General features: G+C 39.4%; 1 pseudogene; it reads right to left on the bottom strand.

Moving 5' to 3' along the window:
• Window positions 1-23,497: 23,497 nt before the first annotated feature.
• Window positions 23,498-24,415, bottom strand: LOC101420360 (KATNB1-like protein 1 pseudogene; annotated as a pseudogene).
• Window positions 24,416-27,512: the final 3,097 nt, after the last annotated feature.

Below are 27,512 nucleotides of genomic sequence, written 5' to 3'. Positions count from 1 at the left end.
CTGAGTGGTATTTTGAGTGTCCCAAACTCCATCAGTTTAAAGGAATAAGTTTTTGGATTTGGAAAAGATTGAATCAGCTATTTTCATTTACTCATCTTTAATTTTTACATCTCATCCTATTTCCATACATACCTTTTTCATCTTTTCTGAGTGATTATACATGGTGTGATGTTAATTTTATGTCAACATGGCTAGGATTTGATGCCTACTTGTTTGGTCAGACACTTGTTTAGACGTTGCTGTGAAGGTATTTTGTAGATGTGATTAGCACCTACAATCAGTTGACTTTAAGTAAACGAGATTACCCACAATAATGTGGGCAGGGTTTTAGTTTCCCAGCTGCCAAAGTGAACACCATGTAATGCATTAGCCTAAACAGTAGGAATTTACTGGTTCATGGTTATGAGGGTAGAAGAAATCCATAATCAAAGTGTCAGAAAGGCAATGCTTTCTCCTAGAATACTGTGGGGTTCTGAAGCTGGCTGCCAGCAAGACTTGGTTCTTAGCTTTTTTGTCACATGGCGACACATGGCAACCTCTCTTAGCTTCTCCTTTCTCTTCCAGGTTCCATTGTAAGAGCAGCTCCTGGCTGCTCCCTCTGGCTTCTCTCTCCCTGTGTGTCTCTCTCTCTGTCTCTCTCTCTGTCTCTGTTTATAAAGTACTCCAGGCATTCAGATTAAAACCCAACCTGACTCATTTGGTCCACACCTTAACTGAAGTCACATTTTGAAGAGATCTTATTTACAATGGATCTACACCCATAAGAATGGAGTAAGTCTAAGAACTTGGTTTTCTGGGATACACAGCTCCAAACCACCAGAGTCTGCCTTCTGAACACCAAAAAGACATGTTCTCTCCACATGCAAAATGCATTCATTCCATCACATCACAAAAGCCTTCAGTCATTTCATTAATATTGCTAAGGACAAAGACTCATTAAAATGGGTTATGGATGTGGTCTGACCTAGGGCACAATTCCTCTCTCAGTGAACTTGTCAAACCTAGAAAACAAGTTATCTGTTTCCAATATACAAAGGCAGACAGGCATAGGATAGACATACTTATTCCAGGAGGGAGAAATTGGAAAGAAAACAGAAGGTATGGGTCTCAATAAATTCCAAACTTCAGCAAGGCAATCTTAGTTAGATTTTAAGGTCTGAAAATCATTTACAGATCAATGTTTTTACCTCCAGGCCTGATGGAGTGATAGCCCCATCCCTTTCAAGCACTTGCATAACAACCATGCCCTCCTGGAACACTGGGGTGAAGGCTTCACCCTTTCCAAATGTCAGGACAGTTGCCAGTCTCTCCACAAACATGAGGGCATAGGCCTTACCTTCACAGAGCATTGGGGTGGTAGCACTTTCCCTGAACAATGGGGTATGATACCTGCCCCCCACACACACATGCTCCAGGGAAGATGGCCTGCCTGCTCCAAATGCAGAGGTGAACCTCACCTTTCCACACACATCAGTGGGGCACTCTCTTTGCCCAAGTAGAATTCTTCAACACAGACCTCCCTGGCTTCCATGATTCTGCTCTTAAAGTCTTTCTTCCTTCAGTCTTTTCCTTCTCTGTCCCCTACAGTCCAGGCTGGCAGTGGTACCACTCAGACAAATTTGGCAAAGATCTTATTGGCTTTACATATAGTTCACAGTGCTCCAAACCACCATGAAAGAGGTCTTTCCACAGATGCTTCTTGTATACCTGCGCCTCCAGTCCTGACTTCCACTGAAATAGCTGACTGAATCCCCATTCAGCTAAACCCTCATATGGAACCCTGTTCTCTGGGGACCTGCTTTCTGGAAGCTCAGGGTAGTCCTGATAAGCCACTTCTATTCCTAGTCTCAGAGCACACTATCTGGATAAGCTCAGAATTTCCAAACCATTAATTTCTGGTTTCTCTGCACTTAGAAATTCACTTCTCAGTTTATCCTTTTCCTCTCATTTTATTATAAGTTGCAAAGAGAAACTTAGTTTAGAAGTCTCCTACAAGTTCATTGCTTTCAATTCTGCCTTCTATCTGACATTAGAACTCAATGTCACTAAGTTGTCTGCCACTTTAAGACAAAGATCACCTTTTCTCCATTTCTCAATAATGCATTCATCATTTTCTTCCAAGACTTCATTGGAAGTGCCATTAGCATCCATATTTCTACTAACAATCTCACCAAGGCAATCTAGTTTTGTTTTGTTTTTTTCTATCAAACATCTTTCAGTTCTTCCAGCCTTCACACTTAACCCAATTCCAAAGCTGTTTCCACATTTTTAGGTATTTGCAGTAGTAACACGTTACTTTCCTGTAGCAAAAACAGTTTTAGTTCTCTACTTGCCAAAGCAAATACCATGCAGTAGATTAGCTTAAACAATGGGAATGTATTTGCTCAGTTTTAAGACTGGGAGAAGTCCAAAACTGGGTTCATCAAGGCAATGCTTTCTTCCAGTAGACTGTTGCATTCAGCCTGCCTGCTGGCAATTGTTGGTTCTTGGCTTTTCTGTCACCTTGTAATAGTATGATAGCCTCTCCTGGCTTCTCCTTCTTTTCCAGGTCAATGTTAAGCTTCTGGTTGGTTCCTCTGTGGCTCTCTCTCTCTGTCTGACTTTTACTCTGCATATAAAGAACTCTAGTAATGGGATTAGGACCCATTTCCATTGAGTTAGACCATACCTTAATCAAAATATCCTCATCAAAAGATCTTACTTAGATGGGTTCACACCCACAGGAATGGATTAAACTTAAAAACATGTTTTTCTGGGGTACATAGCTTTAAGCCACCACATCATCTAGCTGGTACCTTAAAGGGAACACTTAGAATTTCAGCAATCAGAAAAGAAGAATTTCTATAGCAACCTCAGCCAGCCCACTTCTCCTGGGAAATTCAACATTGCCTTCATCCAAGTTTCCAACTTGCAGGCCTGCACTATGGTATTTGTATGTGACAATCCTCACAGTCATGTGAACCAATTCCTATTAAAAATCCCTTAGTACTTACATGCATATGTAAATATTACATTTATACACAAGCACATATTTTGTTGGTTTTGTTTCTTTGGAGAACCATGACCAATACAGTGGATAATGGTATTAAAAAATTAAAAATAAATAAAATAAATAACTTTTACTATGTGTGTAATACATAAAGTTTTTATGGAATTAGGAACAGAATTTCTCCCTGGGCTAAAAGGGTCCATAACTTCGGTGTCAACTTTCTCTCTCTCTGAGATGACTCAACCGTGAAAGCCAGAAATCAGTATTTACTTTATTTATTTCTCTCTTCCAACTTGGCCTTCAATGCTTAGCATCCCATTGCAAGTTTCTGTATGACCCCAGGCTTGTTGTGATGCTGGTGTCGATGGCATTTTTCATTTAATCTGGATGTTGCCCTCTCTGCACGGAAATGAGACCTCTAATGCATTTTACATAGGTCACTGAACAGCTATCAGACAGTAACAACTTACTAGTGACCTCATCTGGGAGGATGTGAACCAGGGAATGATGGGTGAAGGGTTCTCTATCCCATTAGGCTGGGGACACTTCATTCCTCTTGAAAAAGACTATAATGTAAAGAGTATTGGTCACCTTGCATCAGCCACATTAAGTAGCATATACTTCTTTTATTCATAAAAGAAAAAGGAAAGCTTTGAGTGCTCCTTCCCCACAGTATATTGAAGAATGTAAAGCCAAACTAAATAAGGGACAAATTAGTCCTGGATCAGGGTGATAAGAACATTGATTGCCCCACATTTATGTCTGGACATTCATTCAACACACATCAACTGGCTGGGTTGGACACTGATGATAGATATATGGGATGCATGGTTCATACATATCTTCACTAGTATTAATGCTTACATTAAAAGGTAGTCTTTAAATTAGGAGGGTGACTCAGCTGGGGTTTAGTATCAAGAGAAATGGGTTCTAGTATTTGCTTCTTCGGGAATCACTGATTAATCTTGAATAATTAATTTCACTTTTTTTTTAACTCTACTTTCTTTACCTGCAAATGGACATTTATTGAGTGTCCACCATATATTTCATGTGTTCTAATTAAATTTTCACAATATTCTTATAAGATTAGAAGTTTTATTCCTGTTTTAGAGATAAATTAATTGAGGCATATAAATATTTAAAATCCTACAGAAAACTATTCAGATGTTAATTGGCAAAGCTGGTAGTTAAAACTAGATTTTTTCTCTACATTGTTCATTATATTGCCATGTTCCTTCTTCACTTGACTACAGCTCTTTCTGAGATACTATTGTATATTATTTAGTTGCATCAACTCTAGGCTTTGTTCCAGAGTGGGCACAGGTGGCCACTGCTTTAGAAGCATTTGCTCAGACTCAAAAAGTGATAGGATGAGAGATTATTCATTTTGCATTAATACCCTAAAATTAGCAATTATAGGTTAGGTAATGATGCAGTAACAATAACCTTTCACTCCATAATATCACTGTTTTAATGCAATAAAAGTTGAATTTTTTGCTCATATCACATTATCCCAATGGGTTGATGTGGGCTTCTGATTCAGTTACAAAATCTCCGCCATCTTGTATCAAATATGATTTATACTTTTTAATTATATTCCGCTCTTCTCAGCTTGGAAGTGATACATGGCATTTATGGTAATGCTTTATTGACTAACACTGGCAAGATTATCTAACCAACTGCAGGGGAGCTGAGAAGTACCATCACTTGTCAGCCAGAAAGGGAAAAAAAACAAATATTTGTGAATATTAATTATGTCTACTCTCCCACAAATATAAAATCGAAAACAAAAACAATATTTTCTTGCTCATTTCATACAAAGCAAGAAATACGTTCTTTGGGTTAAGATAGTGCTTCCCAATGTCATTAGAGTTCTAGTTCACTAGTTCCTTTGAGATGAGAACCTCAGCAGGACTGAATACCTTAAAGGGAAGATTAAGCTGTCTACAGGAACCCTAGAAATGGAATATTGTTCTGTGTACCAGTCTGGCTGTCTACCTTCCCAGGATATTAGATCTGCTTCTGTAGATCATGTTTTATATTTGCTATTAAATCACTGGAATAATTATACTCTTCTTGGCCCTAACACCATCTTTACTATGTATTATGATTGGGAACATGAATTGCTAAGAGCCCTTTCCCTTTTAACATTATATGAGAATATACCAGTTAACTTTCTTTCTGTTGAAGGTGTCAAGTAATATGGCTTAATTTTTTTTAAGCTTATTTAGTCAAAAGTTGAAGGACATGTCTGGCCTCAAGTGTGGTGGGATAAATGGATTTGAATAATGTGATTCTGGATCTGTTACTTTCTCTTCATTTCTTAGCTCTGCTTCTTCTGTATTGACAGTCTTCCCTTTTGAGGTTGCAAGATAGTTGCCAGAAGCACTTAGGGTTATGTGCTTCCAAGTTCAACTCCAGTGGGAAATAGTAAAGCTTTTCTTAAGTACTGCTGCAAAGATTCTGAAATTTGTTCTTTTTGAATGACATAGAGCATGTTCTAAGGAGGACACTACAGAATGTGTCTTGCTTTTTAATCATTTACCTTTCTCTACAATATAGGCCAGAATATTTAATTTTCTATTTCCTGGATGTATTGGATATACAAAATTGATATTCAACATTTATTCTAAATTCCTTTTATTGTGCATTTTTAAATTTCCTAGGTTGAAAATGTGAAAACCACATTTTCATGACTCTCTTGTAATTAGTATTCTAGATGAAAATTAGGATTTTACCAATTAGATGTAAATATCTAATATTTGCTAGGCAGAGGTGAAGTAGTCTATTTTCCTACTGCTCTAGGCTCTTTTCTGGAGACATTATTTCCCTTGCTACAGCATTCCTGTTTTCAATTTTGAGTTTTCACAAAGCTGTCCAGACATGGCAATAAAAGGCAGTAGCCACACTCCACAGTATGTTGCCCCATGACCAGTTCTGTGGGTATAAGAAGGTAGCTGTAATGAAGATTCATGGTGGTGACTGGCTGGAGTTTGATGACTGACGTATGGATTGTGACTTGGGTGGTGTATACTTTAACTTACTGCTCCAGTGGAAATTTCCAACTCTGCATGAGCCAATAAATAATCTGTAATAGACATACTAAGAGCAAACAAGTAAGCCAAAAAATATTCAGAAGAGGGAATACACACAGGAGCCTCTTGCCAAAGCAAAGATGAATCCTGCTGGGCAAAGTAATGAGAGCTGTCTGCCTAGGAAATGGGCAAGGTCCTTCATTAGCCTCTCTGACAGACAACTCCTAATCCTACCCATCCAGATGAACAGAATCTGGAACTACCTCTAAGAAGGTCAGGGTGTTTTTTGATTTGTTTATTATCTGTGCATACTACAGTGTGTGTGTGTGTGTGTGTGTGTGTGTATGTATGTATTGAATGGTAATGGAGTTGTGGGAGAAGACACTCATATTTTGGTTAATAGGTTAATGGGTCATAATGAGCCACATGTGGACTGAAGGGAGATTTCACATCAGTCAAAAAGCCTATATAGATATTTATGGATATTTCGTCAATGAAGAAATGATTATTACTGAAAATCCTTATTGTTCCCCCAATATGACTTCTCTATTTCTTCTATAGGAATAAAAGCTTTAGTCATGCAAATGGCCACACAACAAAAGTCAGTATTTCTGAGTGTCTCTTGCCATAAATTTCCCATATGACAAAGTTTTGACCAAAGGAATGTGAGTCATAATGATGTGGTCTGCTTCCAAGTTGTGCTCTTTAAAGGGAAAAAGAGTGCTTTCTTGTTCTCTTTTCGTCTCCTCAGACTCGACTATGACAGTTTTGAAGAGCCATCTTTTACTGTGCACAAGGGAAATGAAAAAGCAACAGACACTTGGGTCTTTGACATCACTGGGCCACTGTATCTGTCCTGGAACTCCTACCCAGACAGGTATATTAAAAAGAAATAAACTTCTCCCAGGTTTAATTTACTGTGTTTTTGGATCTTTTCTAAAAGCAGGCCAGCTTTTTTACGGAGGGATGGAGTAGAAGAACTAAGGTTAGTGGAAGAAATGATACAAATATGGGAAGGAAACATAAGCAGGTATCTTCATACAGCTTATGGAAAAGGTAAAAAAAACCCACAAAGATGCTTGCATTGAATTGATGACTATGGCAATTTGCTCTATGTTTACAGGGAAACCAGCCTGAAGTTTAAAACTTACTGCCACTACCTCCTATGGTTTGCTTGTCAAAGAAATATCCATCTAAGGATTACACGGTATAATTGTTAATTTCATGTGTCATGTGTCAGTTTGGCTAGGTTTATGGTGCCCAGATGGTCGGTCAAGCAAGTTCTGGCCTGAATGTTATTGTGAAGGTATTTCATAGATGGATTGGTATCTAAAATCAGTTTATTGCATCTACAACTGACCGCATCTACAATCAAGAAATAAGTTTGCTTTCAGCAATGTGTGAGTTTCCTTATCAAATTATCTGGAAGTCTTAAAAGCCAGAACGGAGGGTTTCAGAAGTCAGAAAGGAGACTTTCTACCTCACCTTCAGTCAGCCATCTTCTCCTGAGGAATATGGACTTGCCGGACATCAGAATAATCTTTACTGGAGTTTCCAGCTTGCAGCCTATCTTACAGAGCTTGGACTTGTGAGCCCCACAGTCACCTGACACCTGAGTCAATTCATCATAATAAATCTCTCTCTCTCTCCCTCTCTGTCTGCGTATATATGTTTGTGGTTTTATTTATCTATTTATAATAGACTGTCAGCCCTTTTTCTCTGGAGACCCCTGACTTATACATGTTGCCACCCAATTCTTTGTTTGTAATGGGTCCCAACAAAGTCATATTAGTAAGTGAGTGCGTGGGTGGTATATGCACAAGTGGCTAATTGATGAAGTTTCTGCATTACCAATTCATACTTTTTCCCCAGTGTAACGCACACTGCATTGAATTATCCTGTCCTCACTATCATTTCAGTCTGGTTCTTGATGTCTTGAGGGAACATTTGACATTTTCCAGTGATGCTCAGAATGTTCCTCATGGTACTCATGAAAAAAGTATTTGCCAAATTGCATTAAATCACTCAATCCTAATCAGAGGAGTAAGAAAAAGAGAAGTAGATACAGGAAGTGTGGTGATTCCGTTTGTCCTAACAGTTAGTTGATTATAGCCTCTGAGTGTCACGGACAGTCCTGATACACCTGTGAGGAGTCTGCCCTCCTCACTTTGGGCAGCTGAGGGTTGGTGATAGCAGTTGGGGAAGTAGCAAGGCAGTTTGTGCAGCTGGGGATGTTGGGCAGGTGGTGGTGGCAGAAGGCTCTGAGCTGATGCCTGGGGATAAGTGGCAGGTCCTTTCCAAGGACTGTTGAAGCAGGAAACCACAAAAACTTTCTGCTTTGAGCATCTGGCCTTAGTCACCTATAATTTATTCAAATTATTACACAAGAATCCTTGCCAGGTGCACGTGAAAGAAAAGAATCTGAGATTTCGTATGGAAAAGTTTTTGCTTTCTTTATTTAAAAAGTCAATTTATGTGACCATAGCAAACTTTTATGTGATCCTTCCTTCCTGCTTGGAATTTGAATGAACCATCTGGAGGTGCAGCAGCCATTTTGAGATCACAAGGCAATAGTCGAAAGATGAAAGTCAACCATTTAAGAATGGTGGTCAGTGGAATTAGAAAGAAACTTGGACCACTGAGCCATTTCACCAGCCTGTGCAGCCTGTCATGGGACTTATAATGGGAGAAAATTCCTATTTGTTTACGGTACTTGGTTTCCGTTTTTATGATTTATAATTGGTCATCATAATGAGTAATGTGCTCAGCTCTGAAGTGCTCAATGTTGACAGGGATCTGGGCTACACTGTTCACCCCTGGCATGGGCTAGTTCTTCTCTGACCACGTGCATGAAGAGTGGAAGTAGTGTACCACTCTAATAACCACCAGAGGCTGTTACTAGAAGTAGTTTTGGGTGCTAGAAGGTCAAGCCCAGAATTAACCATGAGAAAGGTTGGTTTCTAAGCTGCTGCTGAGAGATCACTCAAACAGCCAAGAAGCTGAAGTTCGTAGGAGGGTGGGATTCTCTGCTTTAGGAATCTCCACGTCCTAGGCTGAGACCAAGCATGTGAGATGATTAGAAATATAACTGACGTGTATGAGAGAGAGTAATCCAAGGCCAGAGGATGTCCCGAACAAAGGCACTGGGGGGAGAAAGGGCAGGGCATCTTCGGTGAACGGAGTCCACTCTGGTTGGAAGATAAAGTTTGGCAGGAACTGCGGAGGGAGATAAGTTGTAAAAAGACAGGTGGACCTAGGTCACACAGAACTCAAGGGCCAGAATGAGGGGTCAGATTCTCAGGTATTGGGAGTTAGGACTTCATATCTTTTGGGGGACACAATAGAACCTGTAACATCAAGTTACTGAAAATTTAGCAATATTAATTTCCTTATCGGTAAAATGAGCATGGCAACATAAATGATGAAAAGCCATAGAAAAGATTAAAGAAAAAAAAATGCATGCCATATTCTGCCTTCTCCATAAAACCTGCCTGCAGCCTCTTGCCCACCTGGCCTCCTTGATACTTTCTGCCTCTTCAGCGTCTCACCAGATGGTGCTCTTTACCCTCAAGCCTGGACTTTTCCTTGATGTTTTCTAATTCCTTCCCTACCTTGATGCTCTTCCCTTTCCTCTCTCTGCCCATCTTGCCATTTTCCCAGGTCTAGAGCCTCACTTGGATGGTATTTGCCCAGCCAATGCCTCATGAAATCAGAAATGCCTTTCCCTGAAGCAACATTTTCAGGAACACAATCCCCGGAAGGTTTCTAGTCCGTAATTGGGATATTCCTATAATTTGAAGCTATCCCCCACCCTTCAGGGAATGGTGTGCTGTTTTCAGTGCCAGTTATTTTCCGAGGGAGACATCCACATAACCCTGCGATTTAAGAATACTCTGACTTGCTGTTTCTGAGAATAATTCTCTCCTGATCAGTTCATCTCCAGGCTGTTAGCCTTGGGTGAAGCAATCATGTTTTGTTGCCTTTCTCCATTTGGAAGTTTCTTGCTATTTCAATTTATTTGAACCCATTTAAGCAACAGTAAAAAGGAAAATGCTCTGTATAAATTTAATTCCAATTACTCTGACTCCCTTGCCATCTTTTGGCTGTAGTTTAAAGCTCTTTCCAAACTGGCATATTTAAAAGATGATAATTCGCTTGACAGCTGGAAAAACTGGAATCATTAAAAGTAGAATAATTAACATTATTTTTAATACAACCTAGCTATTCCCTGTGTTTCCAGAACACTAGGGAAGTTTTATTTTTTGATGTTTTGTATGATCCTTTATATAACTTTTTTACTGTGTGGCTGAGGATTCATTTTATTTATTCATTTAGTTAATAAATAATACTAAGTAAGCATCTGCATAGACTCCACAGAAAATCTGTGAGACAAAATGTGAATAAGATATGGTCTCACCTTTCTTCTCCCTTCTTATAGCCAGTTTATTAAAAAAAGATAAGAAAAAGAATAAAGAGAAGGAGAAAGTAAAGTTATGCAATTGGAAGAAGAAAAAAGAGGAGAAGGGGAAAGCATAAGAAGAGAAAGTGGGGTGGCAAGACTGAGAAGAGACAGAGGAGAAAATGAGTAAAAGAAGTGGTAGCAGAAATAAGATAGAAAATAAGAAAATGTAGTAGTGTTGAAATTTATATACTGCCATTCTCATAAGCTTGCATGTAATTTTCTGTACTTTCTGTATCTCAAGTGACTTGCTAATAAGCCTTCCAGTTCCACTGATGTCAGCAAAATATTTAATCTTGCCATTTTATAGTTACCTGTCTTTTCCTGTTTAAATCATAGACTCTCTTCATGTTAATTTTGTCTCCTCATGACATTTTCTACCCCCTTTTCCCTTCTCACAGAGGGTTCCCTGGGCACAGTGGGATGCTTACATGAAAGCCTGGATATGACCTCTGATGTGAATGCCAGTTTCTTAGTGCTTGCTGGCTCTGCTGGTGATATAAATGCTCCCTCATGTCATAGTAATGGCTTTCAGCCTTGGTGTCCTCTCAGATATGCAGAATAATACTTCTCCAAGATGTCCACATCCTAATCCCTATGTTGGGGATGGAATCATGTAGCCCACAAAAGACATGCTCAAACGTTAATGCACGTTGTAAATAGGATATTTTGAAGATGGTGTTATTAGTTAAGGTGTGGCTGAATTGAACCAGAGTGGGAGAGTGAGCCTTGATCTTTATACAGAGAGGAAATTCAAATGCAGCCCGGTAGGAGAAGCCGGCATCAGAAGAAGCCCAGAGGAAAGAGATCACCATGCGACGGAGGGCTGCTGTCACCAGAATGCCACCAAAGCCAGAAGAAAGCACGGCCTTCCCAAAACCTTGATTTTGGAATTCTAGACTTCAAAGCTATGAGACGATACATGTTTGATATTTAAGCCACCCCCTTGTGTGGTATTTGTCATAGCAGCTTGTGATGGTTAGCCTAATGTGTCAACTCAACCAGGTAATTGTGCCTCGTTGTTCAAGCAAACAAGCAGTGGGCTAATTGTAATACAAGGACATTTACAGGCCTTAGTCATCAGTGAGTTTACTGCATAGATGGCTGATTACATCTACCATCAACCAGGGAGATTGCCATCAGCGATGAGTGAAGCTTTATCCAATTAGTTGAATGTCTTAAAAGGGGAAGTGATTCAAGCATTGAGTGAGAATTTCCCAACTAGTCTTTGGACAGCCAACATTTCCCAGAAACTCATCAAGTACCTTCATTGGACTTTCATCAAAACCCCTGGTTTTCAGCCTGCCTGAGGAGCCTGGATTTGTGCATCCCCACAGTGATGTGAGAGACTCTTATAAAACTTCAAACTATTTACAGATACCTCCTATTGATTGTTTCCCTGGAGAGCCCTGACTAACACAGCTTGGTACTGGGTGTGGTTCTTGAGGAACAGGCTCTTAAACATGGAATGTCTGGAGTGATTCTTGGAGTTTTGCAATTGGCTCTCTACTCTGATTGGACTCAAGGGTACTAATGACTCCCTTTCCAATAATGAAAAGGCCACTAATAGTCCATGGTGTGAGTTGGCAATGGAAATACACAAAATATCACCACTGGGTATCTCTACTTCCATGCTTATAAGAAGCAAGGATCAGATGAGAGTATTTTCAACATCTTAACAGAGTTTTTTGGAGTCAAAAAGTATAATGATGCTGGCTGATTCTTCCTAGATACTCTGGATACAGTTACAAAAGAAAGTGATGAGCTATAGTCTTCAAATTTCCACCTTAAATGGCATGTGAATGATGTGAAAGTTTCTATGTGTGCTCTGAAAGAAAATCTTGTCTCCTGCAGCCACAGGCTTGAGATATCTGAGAACTAAACTCAAACTCTCATTGTAAGAGTAGCAGTTACAAAGGAAACTAAAATCTCAACCCCGCAGGGTATCTGCAGTTAAAATGAAGGCATTGATTGGAAAGAAGTAGAACCTAGAGGATTGGGATGGAGACATATGGGATGATGATAATATTGGTGGGGACATTGGATCCCTAAATTCTGCTGAGACATTACCATATAAACCTGTGATGGCCTGTCCTGTGGAGAGCACACCTTTTCAACCTTGTATCACCCAGCCTCCAACCTGCCCCAAGGAGTCCAGACCTCCTTCCAGTCCTGAGGTGGGTACCAGCCAAACTGAAGCCTGCCCAGACCAGCTTCTGGCCTGCCCCAGGGAGTCTGGACATCCTCCCAGCCCTGAGGCAGATACCAACCAAAATCCAGCAAGCACTGCCCAACCTCAAACTTGCCTTGAGGAACTTGCCTTCCAACCACTGTTTAAAGAGATTAATCCTGTCCCACCAGAAGAAAATGCAAAGGAATGCCCTGATGTCTGTAGTTTCCAAAGAATTTCTAATCCTTCTTCTTACCCACCCTCAACACCCCTCTTATCTTTGAGACCTATGACTAGACTAAAATCACAACAAGCCCCCAAAGGTGAAATACAAAGTGTGACCCATGAGGAAGTATGCTCTACTCTGAAAGAACTGCATGAGATTTCCAAGTTATATAGACAGAAATCAGGGGAATATGTGTAGGAATGGATACTAAGGGTATGGGATAATAGTGGAAGGGATATAAAGTTGGATCAGACTGAATTTATTGATATGGGCCCACTAAGCAGAAATTCTGGATTCCACACTGGAGCTCAAGGGATTAGAAAGGACCATGTGATAGCCAGGCCCTGGGCCTCAACAGACTTGCAGCTCCTACACTCTGGTTTATTGGACTTACCCTACTCAGCTAACATGGAGTTGAAGAAGGTCAACCATCACACCAGGGAACCAAGAGTGCCTACAACTGAAAGCAGGAAAATTGCATCCAGCATCCATGTGGATCTAAGCCCCCTCTTGATATAGATGTGGAGTGGACATGGCCATTCTAGGGTCCACAGGATGGAGGAATAGAGAATGGATGAGAGTGGACTTGCTGATATTCTATTCATGAACTATTGTGATTAGTAATCGAAGAAAAGGTGGCATTGGTGTGGAGAAAGTGGCTATGGTGGCTGCTGGGGGTAGGGAGTGGGAGGAAGAGATGTGATGTGGGGGCGTTTTCAGGACTTGGAGTTGTCCTGGGTGGTGCTGTGGGGACAGTTACCGGACATTGTATGTCCTCCCATGTCCCACTGGGTGGACTGTGGGAGAGTGTGGACCATGGTGTGGACCATTGACTATGAGATGCAGCAGTGCTCAGAGATGTATTCACCAAATGCAGTGAATGTCTCATGATGATGGAGGAGGTTATTGTTATGGGCAGAGGAGTGGGGTGAGGGGGGTGGGGGGTATATGGGGACCTCTTATTTTTTTAATGTAACATTAAAAAAATAAAGAGAGAGAGAAAAAAAGAAAGGGCTCTGACTGTTTGTTAGGTTGGCTGACTGAAACATGGACTAAAAGATGGCCTAGCATGTCTGAGGTCAAGACGCCTGATCTGCCTTGGTATACAATGCAAGAGGGAATTCAAGGCTTAGAGGAATTGGAATGCTAGGATGCTAATGGTTCACCACCCCTGCCATGTTACCTTCTTTTTCCCATCCACAGCTTTGGCCTCTTGGGGAATCCCTTACAATCAGTTAACTGAGGAAGAGAATACTTGGAACTGGTTTCCAGATGATTCTGCATGATATACAGGTACCATTTGAAAGTGGACAGCTGCAGTACAGCAGCCGTTTCCTGGGACATGCCTGAAGGATAGTGATAAGGGAAAATCTTCCCAGTGGGCAGAACTTTGAGGAGTGCACCTGGTTTTTCATTTTGCTTGGAAGAAGAAATGGCCAGAGGTGTGTTTGTATGTTGATTCATGGGCTGTTGCCAATGGTTTGGCTGGATGATCAGGGACTTGGAAGGAATATGATTGGATAATTGGTGACATAGAGGTCTGGGAAAGAGGTATATGGATAGCCCTTTCTAAGTGGACAAAAAGCATGAAAATATTTGATCCTACATGAATGCTCCCTAGAGGGTGACTTCAGCAGAGAAAGAGTTTAATACTCAAGTGGATAAGAATACCTGCTCTGTGGCTAATGCTCAGCCTCTTTCCCCAGCCACTCCTGTCATTGCCCAATAGGTTCATGAACAAAGTGACCATGGAGGTAGGGATGGAAATTATGCATGGTCTCAACAACATGGACTTCTCCTCACTAAGGCTGACTTGGCTACAGCCATTGCTGAGTGCCCAGTCTGCCAGCACAGAAACTCACACTCAGCCCCCAATATGGCACCATTCCTCAAGGTGACCAACCTGCTCCCTTGTTGGCAGGTTGACTACATTGGACCACTTCCACCATGGAAGGGGTAGCAATTTGTTTTAACTGGAATAGACACATACTCCAGATATGGTTTTGCATTTCCTGCATGTAATGCTTCTTCCAAAACTACTATCTGTCAACTTATTGAATGTCTTATCTACTGTTATGGCATTCCACACAGCATTGTTTCTGATCAAGGAACCCATTTCACAGCAAATGATGTGTGGGAATGGTCACATGCCCATGAAATTCACTGGTCTTACCATGTTCCCCATCACCCTGAAGCAGCTGGATTGATAGAACAGGGGAAATGGCCTTTTGAAGACTCAATTATAGTGGCAATATCTTGCAGGACTGGGGTAATGTTCATCAGGAGGTTGTGTATCCTCCAAATCAGCATTTGCTCTGTGGTGCTGATTCTACCATAAGCAAGATTCATAGGTCTAGGAATCAAGAGTTAGAAATGAGAGTGGTACCACTCACTATTACCCCTGGTGACCACTAGGAAAATTTTTGTTTCCTGTCCTTGCAACTTTAAGCTCTACTGGTCTATAGGTCATAGTCCCAAAAGGAGGAGTGCTGCCACCAGGGAACACAATAATGATTCTATTGAACTGGAAATTAAGATACCTCTGAATCAACAGGAAAAGAATTACTGTACTGGTTGGAGTGATTGGTCCTGACTATCATGGTAAATTGGACTGCATCTACATAACGAGGGTAAAGAAAAGTTTGCCTGGAATACAGAAGATCCTCCAGAGTGTCTCTTAGTACTACCATGTCCTATGATTAAAGTATATGGAAAACTGCAACAACACAATCCAAGCAGGACTAACAATGGCCCAAAATCTTCAGGAATGAAGTTTGTATCACCCAACCAGGCAAAGAACCATGGCCAACTGAAGTGCTTGCTGAGGATAATGGGAACATGGAATGGGAAGTGGAAGAAGGTAGTGACAAATATGAACTTTGACCACATGACCAGTTACAGAAATCAAGACTGTAATAGTCATAAATCTTTCTTCCTTGTTTCATTATGAATATGATTATATATGTATAAAAAATGAATTTATTTGTTATCTTCCCCAGCCTTTTCCTTTATCATATGACAAGTTGTATTAGTTTCATGTCACAATATTTAAAGATGTCAAGTTTAAGAGTGAATATTACCCAAGGACTTGCACCCTATTCTGTAAGGAATTAGTGCATTTCCAGTTATACACAGGAAAGGTGAACATTGGTAGGTGGAAATATATGTGTGTGTGTGTGTATATATATATATATGCATGTCTGTTATTGTTTTTGCTTAGAGATTAAGTATGGTGTAAGGTAATGTGCATGGTTGCCGAGTTGACAAGGGGTGGACTGTGATGGTTAAGCTAATGTGTCAACCTGCCAGGTAATTGTGCCCAGTTGTTTGGTCAAGCAAACACTGGGATAATTGTAATACAAGGACATTTATGGGCTTTAGTCATCAGTGAATTTACTGCATAGATAGCTGATTACATCAACATCAACCAGAGAGATTGCCATCAGCAATGGGTGACACTGTATCCAATCAGTTGAATGCCTTAAAAGGAGAAGTGATTTCAGCATTCAGAGAGAATTCCCCAGCTCATCTATAGACAGCCAACATCTCCTGGAAACTCATCAAGGACCTTCACTGAACTTTCACAGGAGCCCTTGGTTTTTCAACCTGCCTGCAGAACCTGGACTTGTGCATACCCATGGTCAACCCTGACTAATACACAGCTCCAGCAAACTAAGATACCTCATAAATTAGGAAGGTGTTACCTTACATGGGAAAAGGAAATTAAGATAGCAGATGGAAGTAAATTTGGTAATTAGCTAACAGTGAGATAAGATTACCCTGGATTTTCTGGGTGGCCCAGGTGAATTATACAAGTACCTAAAAGTGGAAGAGAAGGGAGAAAGAAGAGTGGGTCAGAGAGTTAAGTTATGATAAAAACTCAACCTGCTGTTGTTGGCTTTGTTGATGCAAAGGGGCCAATGTGGCAGCCTTGAGCCAAGGAAGGGGCCTCAGGTGACAGCCAGCAAGAACATAGGGACCACAAGGAACAGAATTCTGCCAACAACCCAAATGGTCAAGAACCAGATTCTCCTTTATAGTCACCAGAAAGAAACATAGTCCTGCAACACTTTGATTTTAGTCCATTGAGATCTGTTACCAGACTTTTGACTTATAGAACTGTAAGATAGTAACTTTTCATCGCTTTAAATTTCAAGTGTGTGCTAATTTGGTAATTTGTTAGAGCAGCAACCAAATAAGTATCTGAGCAGTCTGGCTCCACACCAAAATCCTGTGTGTGAGCTTTCAGAACTGACCATAGGAAATAGCTAGGATTGCCTGGCTAGTCTCTTGGGCACAGCTGTCTTTCATAACCCGGTTTGATGCACAGCCCATTCATTACAGTTTTCTGGAAGGAGATGCATTCAGGAACTCTGTGCCGTATTCCCTGCTCTGGGCAAGTCCTGCTTATATGCATATCTGTATTCCTAGCCCACACACCTCCATTCAGAGGTCTACTTATCAAAAACCTTGGCTGAGGCACTTCTCCATTATGATTCAGTATCTTCCCACTCTGAACTCTGCTCCCTCTTCCTCCCCCCAGCTGCCATTTACCATTCTATGGAGGTGGGTGTGGGGGATGGGAATGAAACATTGGAAGCTGGTGCCTCTTTTGGACTCTTGCTTACACTTTTTTCCCTCCCTCCCTCTCCCCCCCATCATGTTGTTTTTGCTGTCTGTGTCCATTCATTGTGTGATCTTCTGTATCTATTTCTCTGTTTTGTCTTCTCATCTTTCTACTCTAGGATTCAGAGTGCTTCAATCCTGGGGACCTCTGATATGGTTCCCTATCAATTGCACCATCTCAGTTTCTGGTCTCTCTTGCGCTCCACTTTGACTCTCCCCTTTGTCTCTCTTTTGTTGCATCATCATCTTGCTACGTGACTCATTTGCAGGAGCACTTGGCTCACTGCGTGGGCACTTGTTCACTGTGTGGGCACTGGCTCACCATGCAAGCACACTTTCTCTTCCCTTGCCCCCAACCCTGGTCAAGGCTGAGAGGTTTAGTGTGCTGGGTCCATCTCAGGAAATCAGGTTGCATTGTGACTCTGGCCGTTCTAGTTGTACCTTCTGACCCTCCCCAAACATTTCCTCCCAAGGAAGTAGGTTTTCTCTCTCCTGCAGGATGAGAACTTGCCTTAGGTCATATTTTCCATCCTCCCTACTCTGGTTAATGGTAAGGCCCTCTGATCTTGATTAGCTGCCCTGTGGTCCTGAAATTTAAAAGAAAGCTTGTAAACTTCAGAAAACTTGTTGTCTCTCATTAGCCTGGCTCTTATAAGGAAAAGTGTCTTTGTCTGCAGTGTTGTTTCTTGAATGTCTTTCAGAATGTGTTTTTAAAAGAAAACATAGATAACCTTTTCTTGTCTTCAGTTTCCAATTCCCCTAGAGCAGTAGTTGCCTTAGCCTCTATGAATGGGGCTTAGAAACAGTTAGGCTTAATAACACTTAATATTTTAACATATCACCCTGCTTTAAATAAAGGAGAGGGAAGAACAGAGAAAATGAAGAGGAGAAGCAAAAAGAAGCACAAAAGCAAACAAAATGAAGGATGAAAGGGGAGAGAGAAGGAGATGAGCCAGACAAAACCACTACTGACTTGGAGGAAAAGAACAAACAAAGGTGATTTCCCTAAAGTTTCTTTGCTGAGCAGCTCTTTTGTGCTTTGGAAGTGACATAGCCCTCACTTACTCTAGAACATCTCTATTTCCCTAAATAGGTTCTCCTGTACCTTTATTTATGACTTTGATCTCCTTGATCTCTCTTCCAGAAAGACCCCTTTCCTTTTTCTCTGAGCCAATTGTCCCTCAAGACTCAGCTCTTTCATCACGTTGTAAGAGAAGATTTTCCGCCCTCCCCGTGAGGCAGGCTAAGTCAAGTGGTGGTCTTCTATGTAGCTTGGGTTCTAGTATTCCAGTAACTAGCTAATTTTCTTGCTTTCCCAGTGCATCAGACTTTTCATCTATAAAATGGGGTTGTGTTAATTTAAAATTCAGTCTTTATAAACATGTTTGCAGTAATTGATGTTATCACCTTTTTCTTCACTCTTCATTTGAAACTACACAGGTATAAGTGGCCACAAAACTCCAGCTCAATCCTCTCAAAGAGGCTCCCATTCCTTCATAACAATCACTCCAGGAAAACACAAAACTCACAAGCCCAGCTTTCAAGCTATCCCAAATTAATAGCACTCCAGGGTTAAACTGGCCAAAGTGAGTAACTGAGCTCTCCAATTTTTTTTTTTTTTTTTTTTTTTTACCAGAGAATACTGCACAACACTTCTCTACTTCCCTTTTCTCTTCTGTAGATCAACTGAAATAATTTCCCACAGTCAGCACCAACCACATGCAAATGCACAATGTACACACACGTACACACATTTGCTTTCTCTCTATCATTCTCTCTTTTCATTTCCCTTTTCTACATGAACAGACACCTATTCTCACACTTGTGTGCTCACTCTCACTCTATTATCTGTCACCCCATTCCTTTCTTTTTCTTGGTCATATACACAAGGAAAATTGTATGTCTCTCCTTGTGCCTCTTCACGTCATCTCCTATTTTTCATCTGCTTCCTCTTTCTGTGGTTCCTTCTCCTCTGACCCTGTGTTCATGACCGAAACTCCTTGAGCATAATTAGCTGTGAAATGTTGTGGTGTATGCATCATGCTGAGACCTCCAACAACATAACCTGCACTTTATCCTGGTGTCTGAGCATATTCCATAAATGGACCTTAAACAAGGGAGTATGCCAGTCAGATTAGAGTTTATTTTTTTAATTTCTGCAAAATGACATTTTAGTTCCTGTTATCAATCCATTTACCAGAATGGCTTTTTTTGAATTAGAGAAGTTGTAACTGTATTTAAAAAAATCATGCAGAAAGTATAGAGTTAGCATATACTCACCCTCATATACAATTTTCTCTATTATTAACATTTGCTAATTGATTAAAGAATAAAATTATAATTATACTATTAACTATAGTCCATAGTTTACTTTAGGAGTCACTGTTGTGTTATACAGATACATGTTTTCTTTAATTCTAATATGGTAACCAACATTCCACCTAAAATTTCACTGTATTAGTCATTCAAAGATACAATTGAATAGTGTTAATTACATTCACAATATTGTGCTACCATCACCACCATCCATTAACAAAACTTTTCAATCACCTCAAGCAGATTCTGTGACATATAAGCATTTATTTCCTATTCCTTATCCCCACCTCAGCCCCTGGTAACCTGTATTCTAGGTTTTGACCCTTTGAGTTTGCATATGATAATTATTTGTGTAAGTGAGATTATGCAATATTTGTTCTATTGTGTTTGGGCTCTTTCATGCAACATGACATCAAGTTTCACCCATGTTGTCACATATACAAAAACTTGATCTTTTTCATGTCTGAATAATGTGCCTTTGTATGTATATATCACATTTTACTTATCCATTAATCAATTGATGGGCCATTGGAGTGCTTCCATCTTTAGGTAATTGTGAATAATGCCACTATGAACATTAGTGTGAAAATATCTGTTGAATCCCTGCTTTCAGTTCTTTAGAGTGTATACCTAGAAGTGACGCTGTTGGGTACTATAGTAACTCTCTATTTAGATTTCTGAAGAATCACCAAACTGTTTTCCGCTATGGCTGAACAATTTTGCATCCCCACAAACAACGAACAAGCATTCTTATTTCTTTACATTCTCTCCAAGATTTCTTATTTTCCTTTTTAAAAATAGCCATTCTAGTGGGTATGAAATGGTATTATATCATTTGGCTTTGATTTAAATTTTCCTAATAATTTATGATGTTGAACATATTTTCAAGTGCTTTTTGGCCATTTGTATATATTCTTCAAAGAAATATCCATTCAAGACTTTTGCCCATTTTATAATTGTATTGTTTGTTTTTATGTTGTTGAGTTGTAGGATTATTTTATATATTCTGGATATTAAGACCTTATCAGGCATACAATTTCCAAATATTTTCTCCTATTTTTTAGTTTTGTTTTTAATTTCATGATGAAGTCTTTTGATGCTCAAAAGTATTAAATTTTGAGGAAGTCCTACTTTCTATTTTTCTTTTTTGCCGATGCTTCTGGTGTGAAGTCTGAGAAACCACTGCCTAACACAAGTACTGAAGAGGTTCCCCTATGTTTTCATCTAGGAGTTGTATAGTGTTCATGCTTGTAGTTAGGACTTTTACCTATTTTGAGTTAAATTTTGTATATGGATAAAGTATTTTAATAGACATTTCCCGAAAGAAGATTTATAAATGTCCAATAAATACATGAAAAGATGCTCAGCATCATTAGCCATTAGGGTAAAGCAAACCTAAGTCATAAAGAGATACCGTTTCACACCCACTAAATGGCTACTGGTTTTTAAAAAATGGAAAATGACAAGTAATGGACAAAATATGGAGAAACAGGAATATTTGTGTATTACTGATAGAAATGTAAAATGGGGCATTTGCTGTGAAAAACAATTTGGCAGTTTGTCAGAAAGGTAAATATAGAATTTTCATATCCCCCACAATCTCTCTTCTACGGAGATAGCCCAAAGAATTGAAATTGGGGACTCAAACAGATATTTGCACACTGATGTTCATAATAGCATTACTTGTAATTTCCAAAAGATGGAAGGAAACCTAGTGTCTTTAATGTCACGATCATCTGCCACAAAAGAAACTTTTAGAGGAGATTTCGATATGGAGATCTGCCATATCAAGTCTTCCTATTTTATACAGGTTTATGTAACAATGGTTAGGAATAGAATTAGATCAACAAATTACAGGTTACATTTGTGCAATAAAGTTAACATAATTCTGCGTGTTTCAAATACTGAAATTTGTGAAGTAGCAGACAGGGACACCAAAAAGTCTGATTATAGTGTAACTTTGAACTTTTCTGAGGAAAGAGAAGTTCCCAGACAAGAGTTACTCCCCAGACATTCCTGACCAACCTCTGCAATGCCCTGATGAGGAAGAACTATTGTTGACACATGTATAAATTATGATTATATGATTTGATACATGTGGATTTAAGGGAACTCTGGTTTCCTTACCTATATATAATTAACATTAACTTAAATATCATTTGGGTTTAAGTGGAATATTAGAACGTGTGTTGACAGTGGTGTATTGCAGAGGCTAGCAAGAAGAGATTGTGCCCATCTTTTCCAAATTTGCATTAAATAAATCACACCCAATCAATAGCTTAAAATTGGTCATAGTGGGAATATTTGATCATTGAAATATGCAAATGTTTCAAATAAGGTCATCCATTTTATTTTTTTAAAATGTTTAATAAGTTTACTCACAATGAAGGATACTTAAATGATACAGAACAGAAAATATTAAAAAATCTATATACAGAAAAAGTGAACATAAATTATCCAACTTCATAGGCATTTCCAGTTAAAAATTCATATAAGTATGCCTTCACCATTTAAAATTTTACATAGGCATAATATATACATACAAGACATGATGGGGAAGTGGACTTGGCTCAATGGATAGGACTTCCGCCTACCACATGGGAGGTCCGTGGTTCAAACCCCGGGCCTCCTTGACATGTGTGGAGCTGGCCCATGTGCAGTGCTGATGTGCTCAAGGAGTGCTGTGCCATGCAGGGGGTGTCCCCTGCATAGGGGAGCCCCATGAGCAAGGAGTGCAGCTCGAAAGAAGGTGCAGGCAGTCCAAGAATGCGCCACACACACAGAGAGCTGACACAGCAAGATGACGCAACAAAAAGAAACATAGACTCCTGGTGCCACTGATAAGGATAGAAGCAGTCACAGAAGAACACACAGTGAATGGACACAGAGCAGACAACTGGGGGGAGGGGGGAAGGGGAGAGAAATAAATAAAAAATAAATCTTTAAAAAAAAAGACATGATTCTGGCAAAAATTAATCAGATATACTAAAAATATTTTATGTTTTAAAAATGTGTGGAATAGGTTTCAAACATCAACATTCTATGTAAATGTAAATGTTTAATTTAATTCCATGATTTTATCATGCCAGAAACTTAGTTGCTTTTAAAAATGTTTATCAGATATTGGTATTATAGCACATTGTCTTATTAATAATTAAGACATTTTGCAAACATAGTATTTCAGTGTGGATTAAAATGTTTAATATTGATTATTTGCCATGATGTTTAAAACTGTCAGTCTTTTCAACATAAGAATATAGCTGCACACATTTAAGCGTTTTCTTGTAAAACACAACTTTAAAAATATTAACGATGATTTGCTATTCATAGTGATAACTGTCTTTTTTTCCACATAAAAAATATATTTTTATTTAATATGCAGAATTCTTAAACAACGTCACCAAATAACCTTATAAATCTTTAATGCAGCAAAGGCAAACAATCTTAGTGCGCTTTCACCTCATTGAAGTTGAAGCTGTTCCTTTTGGATATTTTCCACTTCAATGTGAAGTGGATTAGGGTCTCATTAGTGGTTTCATTGTATGACTTTTTAAAAGAAAAAAAAAAGGTTTTGATTTCTTTCCCAGTTCCCAGTTCTCAGACAAGATATATTTTTGGAAATCAGATAGTCCAGCAATATTTGAATAACCAAGCCCTCTTTCTTAAATGAAATCTCTCAATGCAATTGTAATAAATAAGCTTCTACAGCATTAGTTATATTACCAATATATCCTGGAACAAAAGTAGGATGATTTTCCTGTTTCCACAATCTGCTTAATTGTTTGGTTTTTTAAATCTGAATATTTCCATCATTTATAATTTCTATTTTGGAGGATAGTTCTGACCACCACCTTTTTATGACTGCTTGAAGCCAGTTTAAGCCAACTATCATATATTCTTCAAATTTGCTTTTCAGTAGTGACTTTACTAGAAGCAACATGTCTACACAGCAGCCAGGTGAGATGTACTGTTTTTCTTCCTGTAAACTATTGATAAGCACAGGAAGACAATCCTCCACAACTCCAGGATAGAATTCCTCACGAAATAGGCTACAAGTTCACTTATACTTTTTTTCCTCCAGAGAGTTAAAGCTACATTCAATCTCAAACACCTGATGAATAAAATGTGTGCCACTGTTTCATGCTCTTTAGAATCCTCGGAAAAATACCCACTACATTTTGATGGTGGGTTTTCTGTCTGTGAAGGACCAGAATCACTGGAGTTAACCAAGTATGTTCGACAATCATGATGTACGTTTTATGCAGGTGGTTTGCACAGGCCACTTCATTTTCTTTATTTGCCATGTCACAGCCCGCACTTCTTGGGGACTGTTTTCTTCTGTAACAAGGATTTGGAAAAGGATGACGCACTTTCTTTCTGCAATAGATCACCTTATGTAGTTAATCTAGGTTTTACACAGCTTGTCCAACCATTCTATTTATGTAAGCAGCCAATTGTTTTGGAGATTTCTTAACCTCCTCCATGTTCATATTAGTGAAGTTAGAGATCCTTTTTCTAGGAATACCAATGGAATGATCCTCAAAATTATTACAATAGTTCCATATTTTTAAACATTGTGGGATTCAAATGCCATAAACTCTTCAACACCGATACCTCACAGTACGGCCGCACCTTTTCTCAGCCTTTGTGCTGAGGAACGAGCCCGGCATCGTAGAGCATCCTTTGAATCCCAGGTAGTGCCCCCTTCAAGGCCATTCAAACACAGCACTAGGGTGTTTATTTTTCAGTGCCACTTGTCAAATATTTATAAGTACACCACTACATATTCAAGATTCTCAACATAATAGTCTCTTTTAAAACCTCTCATTTAGCACAATACCTCCCTTAATCCATGTCTGTTGGGTGAATGGACAGGAAAGAGGAGGAGATGAGATTTAGAAGAATAAAGAGAGACTCTTCAAGAAAATGTTTCAAGGAGAAAAACCTGAGTTTTGAGGGATATATAGAAGAAGGTAGCTGGGCACAAAAGGTATTGAGGAGAGAGAAGGCTCAGACAAATGAAGAACGTAATGAATTAGGAGAACCATAAAGAGTTGAAAATTACTTGAATATAGAGTGCAACAGCAGAGGAGGACAAAGGGTTAGATGATAGAGGTGAAGATGTCATCACTGGGTATTACCAGCATGGCTGGTGTCTTGGACCACCAAAGATGGACAGCAGAAGATGAAGTGAGAAATCCCTGCTTCACAATGATACTGTTAGTAATATTCCTTATATTAACTTTAAAGAATACTTTTTCTTCAGAAAAATAAAATAAAGGAACAATTTCAAGAATCTTCTGCTTGATTTAACAATACCAAAGTCAACAAATGCTGCTCAGAGCTTTGTGAGTTATAAAGACCCAGGGAAAAACTTCCCTTCCTTTCCATTCTTTCAGATAAACTACTGTGAGGATCACTCCCAGAGGGTAACAGGTGACCTGCAGCCATTCCAAGACACATGACTGGGGGGAAGCACCCACTTGCTTTCATGTCATGGTGTTTCAGTTCAGAAGAATTATGGATGCCTTATTGGATTTAGTTGAACTGTTGAAGAAAAGGATGCTCCAAGGGTGTTTCCCCATAGAGTTATGGATGATGGAGCATTCTAGGAATTAGGAGGCTAAATGGAAAAAAAAATCCTAGTCCTCGGAGAAGAAATGCAGCACTAAAGATCTCATTCAACCCTCTCTTCCTACAATGGAGGAAAATATGGATCAGATAGTTTCCTTCCTTTGGAAGTATTCTACAAACTGGAGTCTCCTGTCCTCTCCCACAATCAAAAGTGATAACACTGTCCTCTACACCTAGACCAGGGTACAGTAAGTAATCTTTAGATAATTATGTTTTAAAGTTGAAGGAGTTTGGCAATTGGCAAGGAATGTTATGTTTTAAAAACATTTGCAATGCATTTGACTATAAGATCACAGAAGATAATGTACTTCCAACTTATTTCAATTGATGCTTGACAGTCTTGATTCTCTAGGCCATTAGCCTCTCTCTGAGGTAGTACTGGAATTTGATGGCTAGTTTACAATTTTTAAGCAGGTCCTTTCTGCCATTGGACCCAGGTAAAGTTTTATGGGAGCGGATGGCACAGAGGGTTGCAATAAAATCTAACAAATGTCATTTGATAATTAAACAGATTAATCACTTTGACCACCAAAGCAGTTGACCATGGTGCATTAAGTCTTAGCACTTCATGATTGAAAGTCAGGAGAGCCATAAAAATCAGTGTCTGTGAATGTTCCAAAGAAGACTCACTTTGCTCTGTAATATGGACCTCCCCTAGGGTCCTGGAGTCAAGTCGTCCATCACCCTTGTACACTGTAGGAAGCAGCCACTGGAAAGGCAAGGCAAAGCTCCAATGGGTACAAGAAAAACTGGCCTTAGTGACAAATATCTTGTGGCTTTTCACCTTCCAGCTCTTAGGGCAGCTATTCACTGCGTACTAATTGATCTCCTTATTTCCACTTTTGGCCACCTTAATCCATTTTCCACACAGGGGCCAGAGTCATGTTTGAAAATGTAACTGGGTCTTATTATTACTTGCTTGAAGTCATCTGATAAACTTCTATTATGTTTTTAAGTAAATCCAAATCCATTACATTGGCCTTCACCGCTTAGCAGGATCTGCTCTCTACTCACCTCTGGAACCTTATCTGTGACCTCCCCACTTCATCTCTGACCACGAGACATGGGTCATTCTTTCAGATTCTCAGACACAACTCCCTTTCTCTATCTTTGAACTTAACAATCATTGTATTTACTATACCCTAATCCTCAAATGCTCTCCTCTGGCTCTTTGAATGGCTGGCACTTGCTCATTCTTCATATTTCATCTCCTTGGTAAGCTTTATTTGACTGTTCCCCTGTGTCTCAACCTCTGTATCTTTTCTTTCAGCACTTCACATTTTAGAAAGATATTTTAATTATCTGGTTACTTGTTTAAATCCTGCTTTTGAAAGCTTTATGTGGAAGTTACATGGTCTGTTTTGCTTGCCAATATAAGTCAAAGGTGTTTCTGTACCTGGTACTAATCAGGTAATCTGAAAATTAATAATCAGTAGTAGTAATAATATAGTTACCACATAATAAGTGCTTACAATGGGCCAGGTACTGAGCTAAGTACTGTCCATGGGTTTTCTCATTTATTCCTCACATAAAATCTATGAAAACTGCTAATATTATTCCCATCTATAGATGAGGAAACTGAGGCAAAGTGTGTTCATGTATTTTTTCTGAGGTCACACAGATAATGACAGAAAAGCAAAATTCAAACTCAGGCAAAGCTTATATTCCTAATCTTTACTCCATGATTGAATGAACGAATAAATTAATGACTATTCACTACCCTCTCTTATTGACTAACTCTCAGCGGGTCTTTTAGACTTTGCTAAAGCACTACTCATTCAGTAAGACATTTCTGACCCCTCCATTCAGTCTGAACTGCATGCCTGCTGTGATTGTTGTCTCCTGAAATTTATTTCTAATTAGTATTCATCTCACTATTTTGTCGTTGAATAGTTTCCTGTCTCCAACACACATCTGGAATTCCTTCTCAGTAGAGACTGTGCTTTTTATTCTCTTTTCCCTTTATTCATTCACTCAGCATTCAATAACTAAGTATTGAGCACATACTTCACCCAAATTTCATTTTGGAGACTGGGAAAATGGCAATGAACAAGGCA

Source organism: Dasypus novemcinctus, chromosome 1 (assembly GCF_030445035.2).
Source record: "Dasypus novemcinctus isolate mDasNov1 chromosome 1, mDasNov1.1.hap2, whole genome shotgun sequence".
In the NCBI taxonomy this organism is placed as follows: domain Eukaryota; kingdom Metazoa; phylum Chordata; class Mammalia; order Cingulata; family Dasypodidae; genus Dasypus; species Dasypus novemcinctus.
The sequence above is the reverse complement of the archived record's forward strand: the minus strand, read 5'-3'. Positions and strand labels throughout refer to the sequence as shown.